Genomic DNA, 8,008 nt, shown 5'->3' on the forward strand with positions numbered 1-8,008 from the left:
CTAAAAAAGGTGAGAGAAGTCTCTGGTTGGACTAGATTTCCCAACAAAGGCCAGACCATCCAGCACTGCTATCCTCCTCCCTGCTCCAAAACCCCCAAATAAAACCTTTTTTCCAAAGGCTTCTTTCTCAGACTTCTGACCTTGGTTGCTTTAGGACCCTCTTTTCTTTATTCCCATGGAAAGGGAAGAAAACAAATACTGTACCAAGTACAGGACTTTAAGGTCCAATCCACACGGCAGAAATAATCCAGTTTGACACCGCTTTAACTGCGCTGGCTCAGTGCTAGGGGCTTCTGGAAACTGTAGTTTTGTGAGACATTTAGCCTTCTCTGTCAGAGAGTACTCTGGTGCCACAAGAAACTACAAGTCCCAGGATTCCTTAGCAACGAGCCAGGACAGTTAAAACGGTCCCAATGTGGATTATTTTTGCAGTGTGTTTGGACTTTATAGCCTTCTCTGTCAGGTCCAAAACACCCTGCAGAACTAACCCAGTTTGACACCGCTTTAACTGCCCTGGCTGAAGGCTAGGGAATCCTGGGAACTGTAGTTCATTGTGGCACAGAGCTCTTTAACAGAGAAGGCTAAATGCCTCCCCAAAGTAGAGGTCCCAGAATCCCTTAGCCCTGAGCCAGGGCAGTTAAAGCGGTCTCAAACTGGACTATTTCTGCAGTGTGGTTTGGACCTCAGAGAGCTCTGGTGCCTACAACAAGCTACAATTCCCAGAATTCCACAGCATGGAGCCAGAAGGCAGTTAAAGTAGTTTGCCAATCTTCTCCTGGCGAGTGAACCCGAGTGGGGCTGATTATACCGGGATGATCCCGTAAGAAGCGTCCACACGGGTTCATTCCAGGAAAGAAGAGGGGGAAAGAAACAAAAAAGGAGAGGAAGGAGGGAGGCAACTTTTAGGAGACATTGTTGCACAATGCAAGAGGCATGGTTTCCTTCTCTCCCTTTCCCAGACAGAGACACAAAACACACCTCTCCTTCCCTCCTCCATCTGCAGAGCATTTTAAAGGCGACCCCCAAAATAAAATAAAATGCAACCCAAAACAAGTAGGATCAGGGGGGAAAGGGGGGTAAGGGAGGATCAACTTGCAAAATACATACATACATACATTTACCCTTCTCTGGGATTTACCTTTCAGCAGCTCCAGGGTCTCTCCTCCTCCAAGCCTCTGCAAATATATATACTGTATGCAAATATATACAGTAGTCCAAAAACTGAGGATCATCCAGTGCAATCCCAGGCGATCCTCCTCCAAAGGCAAAACGATCCAGGAGGGTGGGATGCTAGGCGGGGAACAGGCTGCCCACGCCCCACTCGGACCCCAAAGTCCCAGGGATGGAAAAAAAATGGGGGGAAAGGAAAAGGAAAAACTCCCCTTTTCTGCTTCCAGGAGCAGTGCTGCTTTGCCAGAGCTATGGCCAAAAAGTCCTCCTGGGCTGAGGATGGAATGCAAGGCAGCGCCCCCAGAGGCCGCGCCTAGGTACTGCAGGGCTCCCTTCTCTCTGTCCCTTGAGCTGCCCAAGGGAGAGTGGCTAAAGTGCCTCTCCTGGGCCAAGAGGAAAGGAAAGGATGCCCAAGAGGGCAGGGGTCCAGTGGCATCTCTAGTAGCATTATTATTAACATTTATTTATAGAGCGCTGTAAAGTTTGTGCAGCGCTTACCTAGTAAGAGTCAAATAAAATAAGAAAAAGGTGGGGGAGAATCAAAACCTGCCAAGTGGCATATAATCCAAAACAATTACATTACGTGATTAAAATATCTCTAAAATAATACTACCCGTATATACTCGATTATACGTCGACTTCACGTATAAGTTGAGGGCAAGTTTTGGAACCAAAATTATGGATTTTGACTTGACCCGTGGATAAGTCAAGGGTCAAACATAGGGCTAAGGAATTCTGGAAACTAGTTTTGTGAGACATTTAGCTGTCAGAGAGCTCTGGGCCCACAATAAACTACAATCCCCAGGACTGATGTCCTTAATAATAGTGTAGATCAGTGGTTTCCAAACTGTGGCCCTCCAGGTGTTTTGGACTTCAGCTCCCAGAAGCCCTAGCCAGGTTGGCCAACAGTCAGGAATTCTGGATGCCGAAGTCTAAAACATCTGGAGGACCAAAGTTTGGGACCCGCCAGTGAACAGACTCTCAGGTTTGCTACAAATCTGGAAAACCTGGGGGCCACCAAGATTTTATGGCGAATGTACACTTGTCCACAATCAATCCAATTTCTGCCCAATTTCTCAATAGTCGTACATAGGATTATATTGATAGTAACCTGAAGTCTAGTTTCCTTTTGACAAGTGCAAAGTGAATTAGTTGTTCTGCACTATTGTTTTTATTTTGTATGCAACATTCCTTATGATGCAAGCATATTTTAATTGTGAAATAGATGGAAACATTGACACATGGATCCATAACTGGTTGGAAATCCATGTTCAAAGAGTCGTCATCGATAGTTGGACTTCAAACTGGAGGGAAGTTGCTCAAGTAAATTGCCACAGCATTCTGTCCTGGGTTTGCCATATTTTTCCCAATGACTTAGAAGATGATGTGGTCGAGAGAATCCTTATCCAGTTTGTGGGTGATACACATCTTGGACTAGCTAACACATCGGAAGATAGGGACAGAATTCAAAAGGACCTTGATAAATTAGAAAATTGGGCTGGAACAGTCTTTTCAATTGGCAGTGCCATGGATTGAACCCAGGACCTTCAGTGTGCAGTTGCTGTGCTCTACAAGTGAGTTTTAGTACCTTCAGACTTCTGATATACAGTGTTGTAAGTACCTATCATATTGTATAATCTTGCTTTTTAATGACTTTTCAAGAATGCTGTTATCATCACCACTTGTAATTGAGCATCTGGGCTTTAGGATAAAGAAATACAAATACAAACCTTCATGCAAGATGGTGATATGAAAACTAAGGCGGGTTATAGACCGCCGTGCGGGAGCCGTAGCAGCCACACCGCGCAGCTCCCGCGCGGAGCAAAAAAGGAGCTCCAAAATGGAGCTCCTTCTTGCGGCGCCTCTATGACGTTGCAAGGCGCCGCTGGCGCATTCACGACATTATAGGCGCCGCGACACGTTCAGACGCTATGCGTCCGATACGTAAAGATGGCGCCGGCCGTGTGGAACGGCCGGCACCATATTGTACGGACAGAGTCCGTATTAGACCCAGGGGCGTCTAGAAGAGACGCCCCTTTTTTAAAATGGGACGTCCTGCAGACATCCCAAGTGCAAGTGTGTAAACGGCCTAAGTTTCACAGCATGGGTGTATGTATGGTTTTTTTATTGTTTTGTTTACAGACCACAAACATTAATCATATCATCATTGTCCATATAAATGCTTACAGAGCACACCGTACAAATTTACTTTAGTGCCTTTTTGATTGCTCTTTGATGTAAGACTTGTAAACATGAGGGTTTACAAGTCTTACAAGGGTTTTGGATTGGTTTTTGTGAGGTGCAGAAGCACTAACTGAGCAGGTCTTCCTCCATCATTGCTTGGGCTGAATTCATGAACTGAAATCTTCCTTTTGTGAAGTCTGTTTCCTCCACCAGTGTTGGTGGGATCACAAAACCCTGGTACAAGATTGGAAAGAGTATGTTACAAAATAATTTGTTATTTATAATTCATTAAATGCTTTCCGAAATGGTTTTTAACATTATTATTTTAATCGTTAAGTGCCAACAAAGTTGTTTTAGAGTGATAATTAATTGTGACCATTTCTCAATTTTTGGCCATATTCAGTCACTGTAAATGATTTTTATTCTAACGATTTAATAAATCTATTAACGAAATTTATAATTTGCTATTACCATTTTAATGTTAATGAATTATTTCTTTTGATGATTTGGTGTTAATAAGTTAGCACTAACATTAATGGTGTTAATGAGAGTGAGGCTAATGTTTACAAGCTTTGCCCAGATCCCATAAGAGTCACTCCATTATATTTTGTTACCTGATGTGAAGGGCAAGATGCTACCTTCTCTCCAATCCACATACAGAATCTGTCCAGATCATTCTTCCTGAACTGTTAATTCGCTAGATTAGGATATAGCCTCTAGTAGATTTAAACCATTAGTAAACTTTTGTTTAAACTGCAAGCTGCTTGCGTTTGTTGTTTTTTGAGTCAGTCTCAGTTCTTAGAGAAGTATAGACAAAGACATGTTTCCGCTACTCTGCTGATTCAAAGCTAGACCCTAACAGGCTTGGCTTTGATATTCATTTAAATATTTTTGTTTCCTTAACAAAGAGTGGCATAGTTGCTGAGCACAAATTATCAGAAAAAACAAAGTCCTGAACGACCATTCACCTCAATTTGAATTTGGTGTAAAAGACTGAAATAATTTTCCCCTTGTGCATTTACATTACTATCTCTGTTGGCTGCAATTAAGTGCACTTCCAAATATGCAGATAGGAGAGTGAAACAATGTTCTACTGAACCTTTTAGTTTGTTTAATTCATTTTTGTTCAACCTAACATGTTCACGTCTAAGGTAATGCTGGCTGAGAAGGAATAGGAAAGACATGAACAAATAGGGAGGTACTTACCAGTGTCTGATCTGTGATGTCCATGTCACAATCACACATATATATCAGCAAGCAACAATACATGGTTTTGTGGACTCAGCTTTCTCCATGATGAAATTAAAGATCACTTTGGTCTGAAATAGACAAGCCGAATGGAACAGCAGGAGACCACACTAGCGCAATTTGCACTGGGACTGCAGCAACCCGGTTTCAGTTTGAGCCACCACCACAGCCCTGAACCACTCTTTCTTGGCCCGATTCTTTGAAAATGATGCAGCTTCAGGCCACGTTCGGTGCGTGTGTCATGTAAATGGTGCGCACACACACACATATCACCCTGCAGCCTGAAGCCACATCATTTTGTCTGTGTATTCCGGGCCATTCTCTCATTGGAATTCTGATACATCTAATGATCTGTAATCCCTCACTCTTCTTCCTAGCCTCTACTTTTCACTTTAGAGTTAGGCAAACAAAACAATTTTTGTGGGAGACAAGGCCATGCTTTCAGCACGTATTTGAAGGCAGAAAGCTATCACGCTATGCAAGCAGCCAACCCAACTCTTACACTTGGAACAATTGGAAATAGCCTGAAATGCAGCCAACATAGCTCAAGAAAGCTGGAATTGTTTATGTTCAAAGATGTGCTGAAGCAATCATAAAAGCAGGCTGCGTGAATTAATGGAACTATTCTGTCTAAATTCAAAGCAGAAGATGGGCGTAAAAAATATTTTACAATCAGCACTTAATTACAAGCAACCATCAAGGCTATGTATCCAAAATACTTACATCAGGGGTGAACAACAAGTGGCCCATGGGAGGAATGTCAGTGACCCTTGCACTTTTTTGCATTCTCCCTGCCATTGCGGAATCAACCCCTGCCATAAGCCCTATTGTAAATGCCAATGAAATGGCATGGGTTAAGCCTTCCTGTTACTTCATTAGCAACAGTAAGGGAAAAACTGCTCTTGTCCTGCATTCTTGCAGGCTCTCGTGTGGGAAATAGTCAGGAATTCTCCTGCACCACATTGCTGCAACTAGTACAAAGTGGGTGCACCCCTACAAAAAGGAAATGGTGCACAGCAATATGACCCTTCAGTTCCATAAACTTGCTCACATCAGCATACCTGAAAAAACATACCCTCCACAGGTCCATTTGAAAAGGACAGTTCAGATGAATCCTCTGCCATCTCACTTCTTCAGCTGTTTTTTTAAGTGTCCCAGTTTCTCTCACTTCTTCCCACTTTCCCCTTGTCCTCATCTTACTTCACTCAGTTTGCATGCAGTTAACTCAGTAGAAGGGAGGGGAGAGGAAGGGGTAGAATCCCTTTCTTCCTAGGAGGCTGAGGCAAAAGTAAACTGATACAGACTCTCCTAGTTTGCATGTTCTTTCTAATAAATAACTCTTGCCATCTTTGCCACACTCTGACGTTGCATGGCCACACATGTCCCGGTTTTCAGATATGAAATGCTAGAGGTGATAGAAGAAATGCCAACTTCTCTATGCACAGGGAACTAACAACTATACAAAGCAATCTGTACATTTATTAAACACATGACCTACAGCCTCCTTTTTCTCTGCCCAGAAGTAGCCACACATGTCCCGGTGATATGGCAACAGTAAATTAATGAGAAATATTTTAATATTTCATCATTAACATTCTTCAGGTCATATTCATAAAAGCAAAATCAATATTAAGATATCCTAGGGCACTAATTTAAGACCCAGGGTTCAAAATCTATTTGAGGCCTTGATATTTTACCTTGTGGTCTGAAAAACTGGCACACTCGTCTCTGGTGCCCAAATTGTTCATCACCCTTGTGGATCTGATCATACAACACTTGCTCCTTTCCTACCACTAACACTAGATTTCTGCCTGTATAATTCAGCAAAAGCATACCTTGCTGGAGGACAGGCAAATCTACATTAAATTCAAAAGCTCAAATCCTTCTTACTGCCTAATGGGACTCCTGAAAGAAAAACAGTGTTCATAGTGTAAGATTTGGGCCAATGCTAGTTTAATTTTTTTTTAAAAAAAATACAGCAACCCACACAATAGATACTACTGTGTTTTTAATAATGGTTTCATTTTTCTTCATGCAGCTTTTTTTTTTTTAAATCAAAGTAGCCTGTAATCCATACTCCTCACCCACAATGTTATGAAATGGCCCAGCTTCCATAGTTTGTGCTTACATTGTATTTTTTAATGAAAACCAACTTCTCACGAGAAAGGGAACACAACCACTTTCATTTATTTATTTCTGCTGAGAAAATCCTCTAAACCTGAATAGGAAGGAAGTCAATAAGGCTCCATAAATATTTCGGAGGGTTTGAGATGATTGTTTCTAAAGCCAATGGGATTTCATTAGAGGATATAATATAGGACATTTAAGCCATCCTGTAAAATTAGAAAGCAAGGAATATTTACCTTTCAAGTACTATAAAGGAAGTCCTAAAAGCTGCATTGTGAGAATGTTAGTATGTCTTCCAACCAGGATAGATTCAGAACATTTAGCTGCAAGAAGCCCAAGATAATATTTTGCTGCATGCAAAAGTGCCCACCTTCCCACTCTTGAGCCCCCCTCCACAATATACTCACATGAATTACTATATGTCCGTACACAACAATAAATGCAGGATTAATGACAGCTTTACCAGAGATGCACTCAGATCTATGTAACAAAGAAGGAAACTTCTAAAAAGGAGGAAATTCATTCAAAGCCCCTAAAGTATTGATTGGGGTTTGGACTTAATTTTTTGTTTGTTTTTTTCCCCTACGATTTTTTTTTCATAAAACACACACACACACACACACACACACACACACGAGAGAGGAGATTATCACATGGAGAAAAAGGAGAGATGCTGGATGCTCCTGTCCTCATAGCACGATTGTGCAAGGATGTCGCGCTCATCCCGTCCTTCTCCTGTCAATAAAGTGGAATGGTCCTGCCACTTTTCATTCACAGCAGTTTCCTGTTAATGAAAAGTAACAGGACCATTCCACTTCATTGAGGATGGGAGAAGGATGGGATGAGCGACACATCGTGGGACATCATCTGATAATCCACACACAGTTGTGCAATAAAGATGGGAGCATCCTGCTTCACTCCCATCCTTTTTCTCTGTGTGATATTCTCCAAAGAAAAGAAGCATACATGGTTAATAATGTCAAATCAGGGTCATCCCGGAGACCTAAGGATGGGCTGTATGATGCCATTGGGTCGAACTATGCCGCCTCAAGGCATCGCCAAACACATTTGCTTTTCTCCTCTGAGAAATATCATATATACTGAACTATAAGTTGACCTCATGTATAAGTCAAAGTTAGGTTTGGGGGCCAAAATTATGGATTTTACCATGACTCATGGATCCATCGAGGGTAAAATGTGGAGGTTCCCCTTCAGTGTGTGTGTGTGTGTGTGTGTGTGTGTGTGTGTGTGTGGCAAGAGAGACGTTCATCGAGGCTAT

The 8,008-nt window shown here is 42.1% G+C and overlaps 1 protein-coding gene across 3 annotated transcripts in view; it reads right to left on the reverse strand.

Moving 5' to 3' along the window:
• MOB3B (MOB kinase activator 3B) overlaps positions 1-1,437 on the reverse strand; it is a 127,248-nt gene extending 125,811 nt beyond the window's left edge. For all 3 annotated transcript variants that reach the window (XM_042452773.1, XM_042452772.1, XM_042452774.1), the window contains exon 1: positions 1,139-1,437. The gene's annotated coding sequence lies outside the window, so the exon portion shown is untranslated. The remainder of the gene's footprint in view (positions 1-1,138) is intronic.
• Positions 1,438-8,008: the final 6,571 nt, after the last annotated feature.

Source organism: Sceloporus undulatus, chromosome 2, assembly GCF_019175285.1.
Source record: "Sceloporus undulatus isolate JIND9_A2432 ecotype Alabama chromosome 2, SceUnd_v1.1, whole genome shotgun sequence".
NCBI lineage: Eukaryota > Metazoa > Chordata > Lepidosauria > Squamata > Phrynosomatidae > Sceloporus > Sceloporus undulatus.